Here is a 20,995-nt window from a genome sequence, read left to right as displayed (position 1 = left end):
GACAAAATACGTAATGATATTTATAGCTAAAATGGCACAGACATTTATATTCAGAGAGCTTGTTTTCAACTGTCTGTAACTTTTCAATCTTATTTTCCTGGCTGAAATTGGACAGGTTTATTCACAGCCCAGGATTGATTTTTAAAAGTTTCAATCCTATTTGAAAATGAAGAAGGGAGTTGTGGAGAAAGTACTTTTGGACTCATAAAATTCATTGCCCGCTTTTTTTTCCCCCGTAACATCTAGCATGTCAGAGTGGTCGATGGTAGAACTATGACCGTGAGATAGTCCCCAGACCAGATGTGCTTTTAATAGCCAGATTAAAAGATGTTATTTGTCAGTTATTAAGGTTTTTCATATGTAATTTTCACATGTGCACTAGCCTTCATGAATGTGGTATATCAATGATCCGTGAACATTCCTTTGGTTTTGTGCAACTGTGTGTACATTAGGAAAGTTCACAGATGGTGTTGTGTTTCAGGGGCACTGAGAGCCTCTGTGGGCCCCTGAGCAAGGTATGTGTGGAACGGGGGGGGGGGAGTAAGGGGAGGTGACTCCATACTCCTAGAAGGGACAGGGCCCTCAAGTAGCAGGGGCACAGCCAGGAAGACCAGCCCTGAGAACCACCCAGAGTGTGCCATGCCAGCCCCTGGGTATGACCCAGCCCTTAGCACTGCCCAGAACATGCAGTGCTACAGGGGAGATTTAAAGGGCCTGGGGCTCCTGCTGCCACTGCAGTCACAGCAGCTGGAAGCTCAGAGCCCCTTTGAATCAGTAGGCCCCGGAGCAATTGCCCCCTTTGCTCACCCCGTTGGTCGGCCTGTTGTGTTTTCCTTTATGATGGGATACAGAAAAATGCAAGGATCCAAAGTTCCTGCCTTCTTCTGGATGACCTAGAAAGGCATTTCAGAGGGTAGCCGAGTTAGTCTGTAACTAGAAAAACTGAAAAAACAACAGTCTAGTAGCACCTTAAAGACTAACAAAACACATAGATGGTCTCGTGAGTTTTTGTGGGCACAACCCACTTCTTCAGATGAAAGAAAGATAGAAAGGAGTATAGGGAATGAGGGAAAAGTTCCTGCGTTATGGCCTGTGCATATTGTAGAACATTCTTGTAGGCTACGTCTACACTACGAGTGTTTGCGACAAAAAATATGCAAATGAGGGATTTATTTGCATGAGTCACGATCTTATTTGCATATTTTCTGCTGATCTGTTTTTATGTTAGGCGTTTTTGTGCAAAAACAAGCAGTGTGGACGTTTCCTTTTTGTGCAAACCCCCCCCCCCCTTTTTCTGCAAGATTAGTATACCTCCTTTTTGGGGGGCATAATGATCTTGTGGGAAAAGGGGTTTTTGCACAAAAAGAAAATGTCCGCACTGCTTGTTTTCTGCAAAAACCCCAGCTCAAAAATGGATTGGCAGAAAATATGCAAATGAGATTGCAACTTAGGCAAATGAGTCCCTCGTTTGCCTATTTTTTGCTAAGAAAACTTGTAGTGTAGACGTAAGCCCTACCGTCTGCAGGTAGTTAACAGATGTAGAATTTCCTTGCTTCTTCATATTCCCTTTTTCAGAATGGAAGGGATCCACCAGTTCACAAGCTTCTATTACAAGACTATAACTTTTGTAGAATTAAGCCCTCCCAGGCTAGAAAATGGCAAAGTTAAGGTGCTCTGCCTATTTGAATGTACTTGGTATAAAACAAGTTCAGATTTACTGAGCAGAGGCAGGAAGTGTGGCATCAGGGAGCTGAATTCAGGAGCCTGATTTTGGGGGCCAGCACTGTCATGGATACAACTCAAGGTTGCTACCAGGAAGTCGTTAGTTGACCATAAGCCCCTGGGGATTGTCTTGATGGAGCAGAGTATTGACACGCCAACTTACAACCTCCAAAATGCCCCAAAATATCTTCGCTCTTCTCTGACAAACTGGAGAATGGGATAGTGGAGGGGCTGGGCCTGGATCCATGGTAAAGGTACCAGCCAAGAGTTTACCTCCAGTGGGAAATTCTCTACGAGGTATTATCAGCTGAGTTACAGCTGCTTTGCACCACCTGCTTGTGACCCTCACTCAGTGTTTTATTACATAATCATTATATGAGATTTTTTTTACACCTACAGAAGCCCCATTTCATTTAGTGCACAAGATAAATGGTACCTAGTTAACTATAGTGATAGAAATGTAGCCGTGTTAGTCTTGGGTAGTTGAAGCAAAATATCTGTTTTGCCATCACTTCAGCTCTGACAACAAGTCACTCTGAAATGGTGACAAATATGAATCAGACCTTAGTAAGCTTGTCAATATGAGGGCTCTCAGCAGATCTCCCATTCAGAACTTTTTTATAAATTTCTTCAGGGTAGACAAGGCTTCAGGAGGCTTCCACTGTATTTCCTTGCTCTCTTAATGAAGCGTTGACATGTCACAGGCAAGCTGATTCTTGCAATCATATTTACAATTCTTGCTCATTTTTATAGCCCTGATCCAGTATACAAACTACAGACTCCAACTGGAGCAGGATAAGTCTTTGTGTTTCAAAAAGTGTCTCTTGTCTCCATTTAGGGATTTTATTTTTACTGATTTTTAAACAGGAAATATCCCCCTCCTGTTTGTATAATAATGTGATATTTCAAACAGGGCAAAAATGAAGTATCGGAAATTTATAAAGCTGGTTTAGTTGGATTACATCCATTGTTATTTTTTGTGGTTAAGTAAATAGAAGCAGAGCTGGAATATAAATAGGAATCATGTACTAACATACAAACTGTATCTTCCAAATCCCTTATAAATCAAAAATTATCTCATAATTATCATAAAAGAATGGAAATTTCCAGTCTATAGATGAGAACTATTCCTTTATGAAAGGGTAAATATAGGACATTGTTTAAGTGCAAAGTAATTATTTTAAAATTATGAGTCAAGTAGAAAATCTGAGTCATCTAAGCAATAAATTGGATGTGAACACCTAAAAATACAAGCTAAATAGGGCCTGATTCAAAGCCCATTTGAAATCCAGAGGAGTCTTTCCATTAATTTCAAAATCAAGCTTTGGGTCACTAATGATTCATTCTTATTCCTGTTATGACAAGTTTCTATAGGGCATAGAATTCTTACTTCGTCTTCATAAATTCTGTGATGGAGATGGGCTGGACTGATCTTTGGTGAGCTTCAGTGCTTCAGCTGTAGAGGCTTGAGATTTAGAAAAGTATTTTGTCTGCGTAATCAACCTATGCCCTAAATGCCATTTTATAAGGAACAAGTCTCAGGGCCAGTTACATGATGGGGACAAGTATATTTAAGCTACACAATTTGTGTTATGTTAATAGCATAACTCAAATTAATGTAATTTAGATCTACTTAGTGAAGAGTTCACAACATGCTGGATTGATAGGAGAAACACTCCCACTGACTCTTTACTCATCTCATTCTAGAGGAGTAACAGATTGACAGGAAAGTGATTGGCAGTCAATTTAGCAGGTATATATCCACGAAATTGATGTCTGGTGGATCAATGATCACATGCATCCACCCCATAATGAAAACAAGCCCCCAGAAGTGCTGCCAAGGAAGTAGCAGAAGGAAGACAAAATATTATAACATAGGAATTGCCAGTGATTTATGTAGTGTGGCATTTTGCCTGGGACAATTGATAGTCTTAGGGCAGGCATGTCCAAAGTCCAGCCCGTGGGCCAATTGCGGCCCGTGTTCCGGTTTAATACGGCCCCACAGGTAATTTGGCAATATCTATCTTTTATGGCCCCCAACGAATCCATATGTATTGAGATGAATACATTGTAAAATCTCAGTTAATGTCAGTTGGTCTAAATCAGTTATAAATATATTTGGACACAACATGTATACTTGGTGTTATGTTCCTGTTCATATTTTTTTAACTTAAAAGTTGACAGACAATCTTTATTACCAATAATATGTAATGTACTTTACAATGTTCCTGACATATATTTCAGCTTCCTGGATTTTTTTTTTTTCATCTGGCCTTCAGATATGAAAGGCAGAGTGATTTAATACCTGTTTAGATTTGTTATCCATGTGATGAAATGAAAAGTATGCTGTTTGCAATAAACTTTGCATAAAATAGTTAACTTGCGTTTAATTTTAATGGTTCAAAGAATGTCAGGCAAAATGGTCGGCCCTCACGCATGTTCACTTCATAAAATCTGGCCCTCTTTGAAAAAAGTTTGGACACCCCTGTCTTAGGGTGAAATCCTGGTGCCAGTGAAAATTACCACTGAATTGAATAGGATCAGGCTGTCACCCCTCCACTCTTCACAGGACTCAATAAATATTGTCACTGATGGCTGATATTGTATGACAGTGATGTAAAGTAATGATATTCCAAAATAATAGAACGAAGAAAAGAAGGGGTGTTTTTTGTTATTAAATGTCTTCAGAATATTGGTATCAGTTGCATGAGATTGTTTTAAACAATATTAAGCAGAAAGTTCCAGTCATTGTTTTTGTTGGTTTGTTCTTGGTGGTGGTGGTATTTCTTTTATATATATATATATATATATATATATATATATAGGCTGAATTTATTTTTGTGGGGTATATTTGAAGATGCAGTTCTGTCAGAGGATCTGTTTTTCTCTATTATCTGACCTCTAGTGGTAACACTGCTCTACAGCAAAAATGCTTCTGAAATAAATGTAGTCAAACTTTACTAATTCTGGGTCACTGAGAACGAAAATGATGCTTAAAATTGGATCTACTTTTCAAGATATGCTATTGGGTCAGTATATACGACCCTTGACTTGCGAATGGAGGAGGATAAGTGAGTTATAAAGGGAAGGGATCTCAATTTAAACCAGAAATGACTAAAATGCATCTTTGACTGGATCTATGAATAAATCTATGATTGGGTTTGGACAGTACTTGCTTTTTAGGCAAAACAATGAATGATGCAATCTGAAGCTGGTATTGCGTCATACATGATATGAATTGCATCATGTTATTCCTAGAAGTCATGGATGATGCAATCATAACAAAGCTTTCATCACTCTGCTGAACAAATTGCCCTATATCAGCTCTAGAAATCATACAGTGTCGTGCTCTCTTATTTGTCAGTGTTTGATTTTGCAAAGGGACACATTTCTGTTTAGCCAAAGTGAGCAGAGATGCCTCGTACTTGTGTGAACAGTGCAGATAACTTCTGCTATGTTTGTGGTGAAGTGACTTTTTCATCACAAAAGCACACTATAACCACTATGGTTAAGAAAGCCTATCACCTTTATTTTGGCTGCAAAATTGGAGATCAGGACAAGAGGTGGGCCCCACACATATGCTGCAACACTTGTGCAACAAATCTTCGCCAGTGGTTGAACAGGAAAAGGAAATCTATGCCTTTTGCAGTGCCAATGATTTGGAGAAAGCCATCAGATCATACCAACAATTGTTACTTCTGCATGGTGCCTCCAGTTGGGAAAGGTGTGTCAAAGAAGAAAAAGTGGACTGTGCATTATCCAAACATTCCATCAGCTATACTCCCAGTACCCCACAGAGGAGGACTGCCGGTTCCTGATGCACCAGAATCATTCTCACTTGAGTCAGATGAGGAAGAGGAAGAGGATGAAACTTCTGGTCCTGAACCACCAATGTCACAGGACCCACATTTTCTCCCATCCTCCTCCTCTGAACCACACCTCATAACACAAGGTGAACTGAATGACCTTGTCAGGGATTTGGAACTACCCAAGAGTAAGGCAGAGCTGTTGGGCTCCAGACTACAGCAGTGGAATCTCCTGGCAGGTGATGTTAGGGTTTCCATGTTCCGTGACCGTCAAAAGGATATTGTCCCATTCTTCTTCATGGAAGGTGATCTTGTAGCCTGCAACAACAGGTGTGATGGCAGCCCTCAACATCATTCAGAATCCAGATGAATGCAGACTGTTCATTGATTCATCAAAGACGAGTCTTAAAGCTGTTTTGCTGCATAATGGCAACGTTTTGCCATCAATTCCAGTTGGTCATGCAGTCCATATGAAGGAAATCTATGACAACATGAAACAACTTTTGAGGTGCATAAACTATGACCAACATCAGTGGCAGCTTTGTGGCGATTTGAAGGTTGTTGCTCTCTTGCTTGGTCTGCAGACTGGATACATAAAGTACTGCTGTTTTCTCTGCGAATGGGATAGTCGTGCAAGAGACTCCCACTACATCAAGATAGATTGGCCACTCTGACAGTCATTGGAGCCTGGGAGGAAAAGTGTTCAGCATCCACCACTTGTTGAATCAAGGAAGATTTTGTTACCACCCTTACACATGAAGCTGGGTCTGAAAGAACTTTGTCAAGGCCATGGACAAAACACAAGCAGCTTTCAAGTACCTCCGTGGAAAATTTCCAAGGTTAAGTGAAGCTAAGATAAAGGAAGGTGTCTTTGTTGGTCCTCAGATTCGTGAACTTCTTCGAGATGATGCATTTGACCATGCACTGCGTGGCAAGGAAAAGATGCCATGGAAAGCCTTCCAGTTAGTGGCAATAAATTTTCACGGAAACAACAAGGCAGACAACTACAGGTTGTTGGTGGAAAAACTCAAGGCATACAAAAGCCTTGGTTGCAACATGTCACTAAAGATACATTTTTTGCACTCTCATCTAGATTTTTTTCCACCGAACTGCGGAGCAGTGAGCGACAAGCATGGCGAGTGATTTCACCAGGACATTGCAACAATGGAGAAACGCTATCAAGGCAAATGGAGCCTATCAATGCTTGCAAACTATTGCTGGACAGTGACAATTTAATGAATACAAAATTCTCCATTTAATGAATACAAGAGACAAGCCAAGAAGCGCCGAGTAGACACTGAATAGGACTAAACTACGTACATAATAGTTTTTTGCCTTTTGTTTCATAATAAATTTTATGTATATAACCCTTTTGCTGATTTTTAAAGTGTTACATAAACAGGACAGGTGAAATATTATCATGTAATGCAACCATAAACAGATGAAAAGACCTAGGTTTACAATTTATGATTAAAACTCTACTATCTACACAATATACATAGACGTAAAATGTAAAAACTTAAATATCTTGGAAACAGTAGCCAATCAGTTGTTTTAATTGTCATATTTGAATTCAGCACATCAAAATACATAATAAATAGCACATTTTATCTCTGAAGCAGACGACTTCTAAAAAATTGTAGACCAGTGTAATGGAGGCAAAAATTACTGAGTGATACAGTTAACTGGTATTGCAGTAAACCAGTGAGACTACTCATGAGCATAAGTGTTTCAGAGCCTAAATGTATCTTGTGTGTGAACATGAAAATTAATAAATTAACAGAACATCCAATAAAAGAAACTGTTGCCGTTCACCAAATGTCTCAGCCTTGCCTCAACTTCTAATTACCTGAAAAACTCAAAACATAGCCCATGCTTAGGTATAGAGAACATCACCTCAGACAAATATCAGGAATTATTGTATTGATATTGGTATATGTCATTTGCTTGGAACGCTCAGTAAAATTTTCAGTGCCACTCAAGCTTTTAATACTTAGGTACAATCCTCTCATTCTGACCTTAGTTTGCTTTATATCTATCCACTTTGGACTAAAAATTTCTGGTAGTGTGACAAACTAGGTGTACAGGTTAGATACTTTGGTTGTGTCTTTCCCACTATGTCTAGGGGGTCTCCCCTATCCCTACTTCCTGCATTCCCTTCCCTTACCAGTGCTTATTCCACTATGGATATATAAATCCAACTTCCCCACAAAGGAAATGACTCTGTGCCCTTGCCACAGGGATTACAAAGTCTCTATTGCAGCTCCTTATCTCCGGGAGGGCACTTTGCTCCTGTCAAGGGAAGGTGGCTGGCAGGAGAGCCTGGTCACTCTCTTTCCACTGGGCTCCAGACCAGGACCCTACGAGAGGCAGCAATATCAAACACCCAGGAGTGCTTCAGGGCTGCTTCAGTGGTCCACTTCCTAGCAATTGCTTCAACCACCTAGTCAGGATGTGGTCAAAAAGCCTTGCAAATGATCCACGTGTCGATATAGTGAAAAATTCCTTAGGGCTAGGGGGAAAAAAGCTTGTCACCTCCTTGAGGTCCTAGGGTAGACCTCTTGTCTGCATCCAGGGCTCCAACTGGACTTTCACCCACATGTTCCCAAGTTAGGCTTGTCTTCCTACGCTGACTTTCCTTCTGAGCTGTTTCTCTGTTAAGTTCCTCCTGCACCTGTAGCAGGTGTTGCATGTGTAGTAGTGTGGGGCCACCTTGTCCCAGAACTGTTCCTTAACCATATCTATTCCAGTATGGGGTTTGTATACCCCCATCCTATGCCCTTGTCCTCAAGCCCAGAGCTGGGATTCTACATGGAATCCTTGTTCTTCTGCTTCATATATCTGCCATCTTGTGGTCCTTCCTCATTCAGTAGAGTATAGACTATGAGTGACAGCAGGCCAAGCTCAGACACAAATGAAAAAGATGTTAGGATGTATGCATGGTCCTTGTAGGCCTTCAAACAGATTTACATGGTATATCTGCACCTCTTTTCTTTTCCCTGCCTGATGGATTTAATAATTAACCATCCCTGCTTAGTTCATTGAATTCAAAGGACCCTTGTCACCGGCACAACAATCTGGTTCTGAGGTTGGCAATAACACCACCTCCCGATCCCCAGACTGGAATTCTCAGAACCTGGCCCCTTTATTATAGGCTCATTCCCAGTTCCTCTTTGACTTCAGTAAATTCTCCTTCACAAAAGGTCCCAGCGCTTCTCAGTCTTCCCTCAGACAGAGCACATCTTGTTAGTTATTTTAGCTCCTTTTTCATTCCATGGCTTGCAGAGGAGCTCTAGCATCCCATTAAGCTGCTTCCGTATAGTAGATCAAACAGGGAGAACCCCATAAACCAGTATCCAAGGCCACAAATTTTCTTGTTCTGTGTCTTACAGAGCAGTGGTTCCCAACCATTTTTATACCACTGGGTTTTTTATACCACCGGGGAGCTCTGGGGCCTGGCCCATCTGCCTCACTTAGCCCTGTGCTGCCTCCCAGCCACCAGCTGAGCACTGCTGCCTGGCTCATGGCTGCTCTAAGGCCGCTGTGCTGGGCTCCATGCGGCATTCTTACTTTGCGGCTGCTCTTCCACGTCGGGGAGGAGAAACCACCCCTGCCTGGTGCTGGTTGGCTGAGAGGTATACCCTAGCCGGAAGAGCCACTGTGGCCTGGCAGCCAGCGGTTTGCAGCCCAGCACCGGCCATATACCGGCAGTTGTAAACCACTGGAGTCAAAGGATATTAGAAAAACAAAGTGGATGAGGTAATACCTTTTGCTGAATCAAGACCAACTTCTGCTGGGGAAAGATGCCACACAGAGTTCTTCTTCAGGTCTATAAACTCAGAAGCATGTCTCTCTCACCAACAGATGTTATTTCCAATAAAAGATCTCTCACCCATTTTCTTTCTCTAATTTCAATGGCATTTCAGAGTGAATAATTATTTTTTTCTGGGCTAAAATTCTTTGCTTGTTATGTAGCTATCAGTAGTACATAGTCCACTTGCATGTGGCCTAACCCAAAACTCTCTGCCACTGGAAAACCATATAACAGTCTTTATGGTAAAAATTAACATCCAAAAGTATTCCAAAATACTTAACTTAAATGTTCGTCCTTGTCTTTTTCTTCCATGTTTTATTTTATACTGATATAATTACAGTTTTAAATATGCACAGTTTAAGTAATCCAGCACACTCATTTTTCACCGGTAGCAAAATTATATCAGATAATTATTAAATGACTGCACTCTACCAATATTTATTCTGTTCAGTATTATGACATTTTATTTGATGTCAGATAGTATGAGATGTCTGTTATCCTATGGCCTGATTCCCTCCACAGTGTTTAGGCATCTCCCTCACATCACATTGGATTTCAGAAAGTCATTTCTATTGTTTAGTAATTTATTTTCTTTTTAAAATGTCATGAGTATCTTCATTGCCTTTGAGATTTAAAAAATGTTTAAAAAAAGCTCTTTGATTTTACTATGCACATGAAGTATCTATTGCATCGCTATTTTGTCAGAGGCATTCAAATTGCATTGGGGGGGATGGGTGAGCATTCATGCCTCTGGCATTTGGATATGAAGAGAATTGTTTGAACAATTACAGCCAGCTCCATTGTGTTCCCTGCAAACTCCCTGAAGTTCCTGTCAGCTACATGTCATTTCTAATTTATTTTATTTGAAAATTCAATAATAGTACATGGTACAATGCCCTTTTCAAAATTCTTGTTCAAGCAGAGAGTGATATGCAAATTGGGCTGCCCATTGTACTATAACTATGCTGATTTCCAATATGTGAAATAATTTCAATGGGCATGTAATTAGTCATTTGTTGGGAGCTCAGACCAGTTAGTTATATATCATTTTAAACTGCATTGGGAAAACACTACAATATTTAGTAGGCACTACTAGCTACCTGTGTACAAAAAAGCAATATGCAAAGAATCATGTTTTGGAGAAGGATAATTAGAGCCTTGTCTCCACAGAAGGCAAGTTATGAAATATAACATGTTAGCTACTTTTTGGTCAGCTCCATCAGTGTGAGCAATGTTGCGACACCTAGGATTTGTCTGCACAGGACTTTGACCAGCATAGCTATTGTAGAATAACTATTCTGCAACAGTTGTGGAATAGCACCCCATTTGGACACTGTTCTAGAATAAAAGTGACTTTGTTCAAAAATAATTGTTCTGCACACAGAGTAAAGTGATTATTCGGAATATCATGTTTATTCTGGAATAGAATGGCCACGGCAGGGCAGGGGGAGGAGTTATTCTGGAACAACTAGATTACATGAAACTAGCCATGGTGATCAGTCACCTCCATGTTGACAAGAAACTAGTATAGATGGACTACTATGGTTTTGTTTAAATTGAGGTTATATCAGGGTTAGCAAGCCAGACTCATTCTCTTATGTGGATAATGGTTAACATTGGTATTTTACCCTGATTTAAACCGACTGGGGAGGATGCTCATGTTAGTAAACCCCAGTCTGACCTCAACCTCTTTTCCTAATATATACAAGGTCTGTATACTGCCAGCAGTAATGTAGGGTTGCCAGGTGTCCGGTTTTCTACTGGACAGTCCAGTATTTGCACCATCTGTCCGATTGAAAAAATCAGTGCAATGTCTGGTATTTTCTGAATTCCCAGCTGGGCGCCAGACTGAAGCCTGCCGGGGGAAAGGGGAGCAACTGGGAGGCAGGGCTGCGATTGGCGCTGGGAGCCCTGTGGTCACACGCAAAAGCCGGGTGGGGCAGGGCGAGGGCCAGCCACTCCCTCTGCCCGGCTTTTGCATGCGACTAGAGGCTCCCAGCACCAATCGAAGCCCCGCCTCCCAGCTGGGAGCCTCTGGTTGCGTGCAGAAGCCAGGCGGGGGGGAGTGACTCTCAGCCCCACCCCCGCCTGCCTTCTGCTCTCAACTAAAGGGAATGCCTGCTGGGGGTGCGGCCCAAAGGACTCCGGCTGTGGCCAGTGGCTGCACCCCCCCCAGCAGGTCTGCTTCCCGCCCCCCTTCCTCCAGGCCCCCTCTCGTCCCGTCAAGCCTCCCCCCAACCCTTCCCCTTCCTCCCAGCCAGCCCCGCGGCCACCGGACATCCCCCCTGCCAGCTCTGCTTCCCGCCCCCCCTCCTTCCATCTAGCCCAGAAGTCCCCGGATCTCCAATCCCCCCCACCCCACCCACCTCCCTGCCACCCCTCGCAGCCAGTTCTCTCCCTCCCACCCCCACTCCCAGCCCACAATCAAGTGTGTCCAGTTTTTTGGCAGGGTCTACCTGGCAATCCTAGTAATAAGTAAGGAATGTTCCTGCAGTGCTCTGGACTTCCCCTTTCATTGCAGCCATGTGCTGCTCTTTATAGGCATTTTTCTGCTCCAACCCAGGTGTTTGTGCCTTTAGAAAATCAGGGCTGGTTAGCCACAGGCCTTACAGAGCAGGCCACTCTGTTACATGGATATTAATGAGACACAGTCAGATTTCACTTTTGTCTCCATTAAAGTGAAGGGGAAATGTCAGCACTTATTATTTTGTAATTAAATTATTGCAAAGCAATCAATGAAGTGTCATCTAAAAATAAGCAATGGCATTAAGCTTCAGGGAGCAAGTGATGACAGTATACAGTCCATATATTAGGAAAAGAGGTTGAGATTAGATTGGGGCTTGGTAACATGAGCCTTCTCCACAGTCAATCTAAAGTAAAACTAGGGCAGAAGTAAGAAAGGCTCCTGCAGGGAAAACGCTGACCCCTGGAAGTTTGGAAATCAAATCAAATTCTTAAGTCCCCAGTCAAGTAGGAAGGCCTAGGAGCAGGGTGAACTGAAGACTGCTGTGAGAGAGCCGGCTCCAGAAGAAAGACCTGCAACATGGGGCTTCCCTACTACGACTACAGGAAGGAAACTTTGGGAATGGCCTGATGAGATAGTCAAACTGACAGGCTCTCTTTTGGAACCAATTCTGGATTTAATTTTGGCATTTTACTTATATTACTAAACTTGGACTCAGGAGAACAGGTGGTAAATGGACAAGGAAAGCCTGTTTGGAATTTAAGAAGCCCCATGAGGAAGAAACTGAGGCTGGCTACTTGTAGCATAAGCCTGAGCCACAAGCAGGTGACATAGCAAGTAGCCAACCCCTTTACAGTCCAGCACTCAGGAGACTGACAGGTTAACAAAGTATTAACAACACTGCCACACTCATGATGGCGAATCATCATATTTCACAAAGATGCTGCACTGATAGTTAGATGGGCCATAACTGTGAGTTAGAATGATGAGGGAAAGGAATCCTCTAGTTGGCTTAACTCTTTTACTTGGTTGAGTGAACAATAGGCTGGAGGTAGACAGAGGGGAGGTCATCAGAAGGCTGAATCAACAGAGCAATTTCTCACCCAGAAATCTCCCTAGTGGCAGCTGTTTGGCCTACACAGAGCATGTCCTTTGTCTATTCATAAAGAATATTGTGAAATGGTTGGGATTGGATCACTTCATTTTATTTGACTGTTTTGCAAAATTATCAGACAACGCTCTGATGAGGCAAATGAAACGAAGACTTGACAAAGCTCTATTATCCATTTGCCAGAAGACAATGAGATAAACAAGGTATCCCACAGGCTACATTCTGAAAACAGATGATTTATCAAAGGTTTCTGAATGAAACAGCATGTAGTCTGTGTTGAGGGAATCCTGAAGCGACATTGCCCTAATTTGCTAAGATCCCAATTATTCATTCTCCCAAAAGGAAAGAATATTTAGAAAAGGATGCATAGAAGGGAGACAGACGGAAGATGGACAATTGTGATTGTCAGAGGTGAGAAAGCTAGTTCAGATCATATAAAAACTGACCTAGAATCACGCTGAAAACTGGAAGTGTTTTTGAGTCTAGAAAATGTTGGGTGTACATTTTGGAAGGGGGGTAATCTTTCTAATTCACATTTCCTGATCTCAATCTGAATCTCATACACCAAAATAGCACAACAAAGGCATAAGAGGGTTGGCCTTTTCAGATGGACCAAACCCAGGAGGTACTGGACACAGTGCAGTAAGGTCTTTTTCACAAGATTCCTAGCTCAATTTTCAGACCAAATTGGTTTGGAAAATTTCAGATCAGTGTCAATCATCTAAATCTTTTGCTGAGGGGCGGGGGAAAAAAAGAGTTTTCCCCCCTCCTCTTTACTAGTTTGAATAGTCTAGCAATTAAATATTCTTTAGGCCAAATGTTCTAAACTCAGACCCTAAATTGCAACCTCAGATGTGTATCTGTAAAATATTACAAATTCAAAGTCTACAATTACTTATATAACAGGTAACAGAGCAGGGTGACTGGTGCCTGTATGGAGGCCCACCCAAAGGGGCAGCTGGAGACACCTCATTTGGCAATTAAAATTTGGTGGGGACATAAGGGATGCAACCACGAGTTACCTACGCAACTGAGTTTACAAATGGAAAAGATCTGCATATGCAGGCAACACTCTAATTTGCATATGCAGATCTTTTCTTTATATAACTTTTAAAAGTACAATTCAGTTTTGAAAATTGGTTCTTTTAAGTATACAGAATGATAAGCTTGAAAGAACCATCACGGGGATTCTTTTGGAATCATCCAAAATTTTGAAATATAACTCAGCTCTATAACCTAAGAGCTCTTTTGTCTGGGAAAACTATGATTCTTAAGATTTTAAGATTGTAATAATCCTAAAATAAATATTTTCATATTTTGACAGCTACTAGTAAGTTACTCTGTTTACATGAATACAGTACTTAAATTTTCCTACAAGTTCATCAACATGTAACAGTTCTGATTTCAGGGACCCTGCCCCCATGTTAAATCAAAGAATATTGGTAACCTCAGACTGAATGACTAGTTTTTGGTGCCAGCCTCTGTGATTAGGTATTCGGTGGTGCATAACAGAGCCCAGAGATAATATGTTGAACAAACTCATATCATCCACTTCGAATGAGCCAATAATATAGCTCTTCTTTCTCCCAAATCAGAGCCTGTATACATATTGGTTGAGTGATACAGGACAAAGAGAGAATGTGAACAGAGGGATTTTTTTTTTACTTTAGTTTTGAAGGATTAATATATTAATTAGTATTCCCATATTGTGAGATGTAATTAAAAAACACACCACACATTTCTATAGCACCTTCCAAAGGTGAACATTAGTGAATTAAAATTCAAACCTGTGTGACGTAGGTTTAGTAAATAAGTATTATTGTCCTAATTATGTTATAGCTAAATTGTGAAATCCTCCTTGTTCACTATTCTATGTTTTTCTCCTACAGTAAGTCTGAATCTGTTCCTTTGGATGTGTAAAAAATACCTACTCTAATAATTTTTTTCAGATGCCTTTTAGAATTCATCTGATTCCATTAGGAGTTTCTTATGTTTGCATATATCTTTATTTGTGCACTGCCACGATAATTTAGGTTGTATTCTTTATTGCATTATTATATTTGGCATTTATTTTATTTTTATATAGTAAAGGGGTTTTGCTTCAATTACTAGCAGTCCCAGAAATATTAGACATGTGGGAAAGAGAGCCTCACCAGTATAAATCAACATAGCTCCACTCGCTACACAGCAAGTCTGCAAGTCATCACTTCAAAATTTGCTCTCTCCCCCCAGATGACCAAAATTCCTAAATATCTTAGACTGTCAAGTTTCATTTGTCTTTTTCAGCTTCAAACTGAGGAGCAGAATAAAACTGATAACCATAGCTACAGAGATCAGAAGTCTCATGAACACGAACTAAAAAAAATGGGTGCAAAAGAGCTTTATTAATTATTATATTCAGAAAGATGCCAAGAATACACCAGCCAATTTGTTTTGTGCTTTCTGGAGGCTAAAAATATGCAAGTATCAGAGGGGTAGCCGTGTTAGTCTGAATCTGCAAAAGCGACGAGGAGTCCTGTGGCACCTTATAGACTAACTGAAGTGTTGGAGCATAAGCTTTCGTGGGCAAAGACCCACTTCGTCAGATGCATGTAGTGGAAATTTCCAGAGGCAGGTATAAATATGCAGGCCAGGATCAGGCTGGAGATGACAAGGTGGATCCAATCAAGGAGGATGAGGCCCACTTCTAGCAGCTGATCTGGAGGTGTGAATTCCAAGAGAGCAGAAGCTGCTTTTGTCATCATTGTGATCTACAACCCATCTGGACAATGATCCCTCGCTTTCACAGGCCTTGGGAGGTAGGCTGGTCCTTGCCCACAGACAATCCGCCAACCTGAAGCATATTCTCGCCAGCAACTACACACCGCACCATAATAACTCGAACTCAGGAACCAATCCTTGCAACAAACCTTGGTGCCAACTCTGCTCACATATATACACCAGCAACACCATCACAGGACCTAACCATATCAGCCATACTGTCACAGGTACATTCTCCTGCACATTTACCAACGTAATATGCCATCATGTGCCAACAATGCCCCACTGCTATATACATCGGCCAAACTGGACAGTCCCTACGTAAAAGAATCAATGGACACAAATCTGATATTAGGAATAGCAACATACAAAAACCTGTAGGGGAACACTTCAATCTTCCTGGACACATAATTGCAGATCTAAAAGTAGCCATCCTGCAGCAAAAAAACTTCAGGACCAGACTTCAAAGAGAAACTGCTGAGCTACAGTTCATCTTCAAATCTGACACAATCAACTCTGGATTAAACAAAGACTGTGAATGTCTCGCTAACAACAAAAGCAGCTTCTGCTCTCTTGGAATTCATACCTCCAGATCAGCTGCTAGAAGTGGGCCTCATCCTCCCTGATTGGATCTACCTTGTCATCTCCAGCCTGATCCTGGCCTGCATATTTATACCTGCCTCTGGAAATTTCCACTACATGTATCTGACGAAGTGGGTCTTTGCCCACGAAAGCTTATGCTCCAACACTTCAGTTAGTCTATAAGGTGCCACAGGACTCCTCGCCGCTTTTTTTAAAACATGCAGTTGTCTTTTGTGTGGAAGCCAGATTATGAACTAAAGGAACCAATCCTGTGAGGTGTTGAGTATCTTCAACTTCCACTGATGTCACTAAGAGGTGGGGTGCCATCCAGAAGGAGATTGTTTTTTGCATAAGAGCATGAAGGTGCATCTGATCCAACTTGGGTTTGCTCAGCCTCAAGACAACTTGTTTAAGACAGGACAATGGTTGAGAAGGATAACGGCTACATGGATTTAAGGAAAGGCCTTAGCTTAGAACTAATGGAGCCAGTGCCACATCATGAGTGGAAAACAACTGTGTGATCTATTGCTCACAATTCTGTTTATGTTGTCCTTTAATCATTATCTTAGAGAAGCTTTTTTTGAAAATCGAGAGGACTGTATTACAAATGCATATGGCCAGTGATATCATGACCGTGTGAAATGAACTTCAGAGAACAGACACTGCAAGCTCCAGAGCCTATGGGCTGACCTGCATTTGCAAACTTATTAAATGCTGTTATTAGTATAAGTTGTGAAATGGAATGTCTGCTCTTAACCCTAGAAAATTAAGCACCAGTGATGACACTGGTGAATGCTGTGCAAAGAGCTTACGACTCTAACAGTGTTTTAAATAAAATTACCAATCTGAAAAATACCTCTCTTTGTGCATGACATTTACCATCTGGTATGCATAAAGTTATAGAAATGTTGTAAGACTAAAGTTTTGATAGGCATCTGTGTTTTCAAGGATTTCTCTATCATTCAAATAAAAATAGCTTATGAAAACCCAGCTATTGTATCTTTGAGAAAAGAGACCTATCTACAGAATCCAGAGGAAATAAAATGGAACAAAACATTTACCATAAAGAAAAAAAAAGTCTACATAAAACATGGATGTTTGAGACATGTATTTGAGTACAACAGACCTGACTCAGCCCTGTTGAAATGCATTGGATTAGCCATAGCCTATTGAAAAAGAAGGATGGGGTGGAACTGAAAGATATTACCTTTTGCTAGGGCTGGAAAAATTACCACCACTGATGAAATTTGATGGGCATTCACTCACAGGAGAAGGAAAGTGAGTATGGATGGTGAGCTGTGATCAATATTAAATGAAGTAAAAACTCAAGAGATCATAGAATAGTATCAGACAGTTTAAATAAAACCTCAGGGCTACGTCTACACTGGCCCCTTTTCCGGAAGGGGCATGTTAATTTCAGAGGTCGCAATAGGGAAATCCGCGGGGGATTTAAATATCCCCCGCGGCATTTAAATAAAAATGTCCGCCGCTTTTTTCCGGCTTTTAGAAAAGCCGGAAAAGAGCATCTACACTGGCCCCGATCCTCCGGAAAAAGCGCCCTTTTGAAGTAGGAATAAGATCCTCCGGAAAAGGGCGCTTTTTCCGGAGGATCGGGGCCAGTGTAGATGCTCTTTTCCGGCTTTTCTAAAAGCCGGAAAAAAGCGGCGGACATTTTTATTTAAATGCCGCGGGGGATATTTAAATCCCCCGCGGATTTCCCTATTGCGACCTCTGAAATTAACATGCCCCTTCCGGAAAAGGGGCCAGTGTAGACGTAGCCCAGGAGTTTATATAATGCTATGGGTAAGTGTTTCTAGCAACTCATCAGTAAAACCAAATACTTTTCAAGAAACCCACAATTATCTCCTGACTATGTCCTACACTGAAAAAAACCCATTTAAACACACACACAAAACAGATATTGCAGAGCAAAAACCCTAATATTTTTAAACATTTGGTTTACAACAGAATAACTTTTTTAAGAAGCCCACACATGCCTCAGAACTTCCTTGGTCTGTCAAATCTTCTCTCAGGAAGGTCTTATGGGGAAGAAAGCCATCCAAACTGGTTGAAGGTAGTAAGAAGGGTTATGTGTCACCCCCTTTTCAGGTCATTTGTCAGTCTCAACCCTGGAAATAATATACTGAGGGGTTGGGGTTTATGGTGACAGTTGGGTGGGACCTTATGGGGTCAAAGTTTGACTTACAGTGTACTCCTTGTATGTCTTCTGATACTGAGTGTACCCTCCACATTTCCATTACAAGCCCCTTTTTTCAAGACATCAGACAATGAAAATGTTCAATATAAAGGCACATTTGGAAAGTATTTGGCTAAGAAAAGCTAATTGATTCCATGGCATATCAGCTTTTGAGGCTAGCTTAAAACTATCCAAAAAAAGAGTCCATGATCAATAAACACAGAAAATGGGTCAAAAAGTCAGCTGAGAAATAGGATAATATCAGTGAGGCACAGAACAATTCCACCCTGCTTAAATCAAAGTCAGCTGTGGTGCGACCTTCACAAAGGTAGTTTTACTGTAAAAGAACTTAACAGCACTGTACAACAAGGCTGCTCTGATCTTCCACTTCAAACAGACTGTTTCTGTATTGTCTGAAAGACTTGCCAATCAGGTCTTGTCAGCAAAGAAGAATATTTATTTTTACCATTGGACGCTTTGACAGAGGCTATGTAATAGATAAAATACCCTGGGCTAAATTTGAGCATAGTCTGTTGGTCTCTGTAGCAGAATTGCTGCTTCGATCAGCAGGCCTAGTGGTTAGGACCTGCTGCCCCAGTCTGTCTTTTCACACAATGCCTTGAGGACCCCTGGATGGAGTTCAAGTGGGACAACCTCCTGGTCCTGCCCTTCCCAAGGTTATGTGTAGGGGGAATCTGGGGTGGGGAGGGTGTCCTAGCCCAGAGGTTTGAAAGAGAAACCGTTCAAGCTGGCCTGTGCTTTGTGTACCTCTTGTTTACCTTCCCTGGGGCTAATTCCTTCCCCCATGTCTGTTTGGGGTTTGGCTGCTGTCTGATTATAGTCATTTGCCCTAAACCCTCAGTCTCATGGCTGAGGCAGGCAACCCTCTACTGTCCCTGCAAGTGGCTCTCCCTACCTCTGGGTGATGTCTCAATGGAAGAGAGAAGATTCTGTCAGACTTCAGGACACTCAGACGTCAGTCATTCCTCAGGACAGTGCTCCTCCTGGAAATGGCTTCTCTCCTCCACGCCTGGCTTCCTGGAGCTCTTTTTATATTGTTTCTATCCCAGGAAGTATGTATGATTGTGCCAGAGGGGCAGAGCTTTCCTGGCCGAGTACTGAGCCAGCATTTCCCCTGGCCTGGCCAGAGAGAGCCCCATCACATCCTCTCATCCTTAGTCTCTTTTTTCTGGGCTGCTTTCCTCTCCTCGTGTACCACCATTTTGCTATTTCATCTTGAAAAGCCTAAATGACAAGAGCGCAACAAATCCAATCTAGCATTATTTTGCTGGAACTTGGCTGCTTTTTGGTGCACTGCTTCAACGTCTTTATATCAATGTAAAGGGAGAAGATCACAGGAGCCCTTAATTGCAATAGCACCAGAGCCTGCTGTTTTATATTTCGCTATTCTCCTGAACTCCCTACATGTCACTGGTCCCATTAATTTCCTCTGAAGTGTAACATAGCTACAACAGCCACTGAGCAGAACCTATTACAGCCTCTCAGTCACAAATCACACACCACACTACACAAGCCCCTCACAGTTCCAAGAAGAAAAGGTCAGTCAAAATATGTGAAGGGAGAGCATGCTGTAAGACAGACAAAAAAGTCAGCTCAGCTGGCTGGAAATTCACAGAGTTCCTACCGTGCTGTCAGCCCAGAAGATATAAAACTAATGGTTTCCAAAATGATATGGGCGGACATATGATCCAATTTCTGAGCTATAATTTAAACACAGTTTATACATATTGTATTGGCCAAGTGCCACACTAAATGTCAAGCAGAGTTTTTTGACCCTAAATAGAGACTAACTGAACAGAGATTAACGAGTCTTGGAGAAGTTTGAGAATGAGATACAGTTCAGAATTACAAACACCTAGGCAACTACCAAACAATTCGATATTTTCCACTGTCCATAGAGGTCATTTCATTCCTAAAAAAACCTCCCCTTTTAAAATCTGTTCTAAGTCCAGGAATCCCCGACAGGTTTGTACAGGTAAAAATCGACAAGTCTAATGAAGATCAGGGGTAATTCAATATTTCTATTCCTGTAGGAGACACTGAAAACATTTAGGGAGCATCTAGACAGCACCTTTATCTCAGAATAAGCTACTAAACTTGTGCTAATGCAAATTGCATAGCTTATTTCAAATGTATTTTGAAATAGCTTATTTCAAAATTTGGCACTGTCTACACAGCATCAATTTTCAAAATATTGTGCTATTTCGAGACAACCCTTAACTGTCATGGAATGAGGGTTACAGGGATTCCGGAATACCGTGTCCGTTATTTCGAAATAAGAGGTGCATATAAAAGATGCGGAATAACTATTTTGGGATACCTCTGGTATCCCAAAATTGCTTCACTGTCTAGATGTACCCATTTAGAAAGACTGCATTGGATGGAATCAGGCATTTGGTAGGCATTTTTTTAATGCAGTCGAGAGCTAACCTTTGCAGGCCTGCAAAGTCCAAGGCTACTGGCTACCACAAATTGGAGAGCCGTACATGTACAGAAGCATCTTTTTCTTTGTAAATAA

This window comes from Pelodiscus sinensis, chromosome 6 (assembly GCF_049634645.1).
Source record: "Pelodiscus sinensis isolate JC-2024 chromosome 6, ASM4963464v1, whole genome shotgun sequence".
Classification (NCBI taxonomy): Eukaryota; Metazoa; Chordata; order Testudines; family Trionychidae; genus Pelodiscus; species Pelodiscus sinensis.
The sequence above is the reverse complement of the archived record's forward strand: the minus strand, read 5'-3'. Positions refer to the sequence as shown.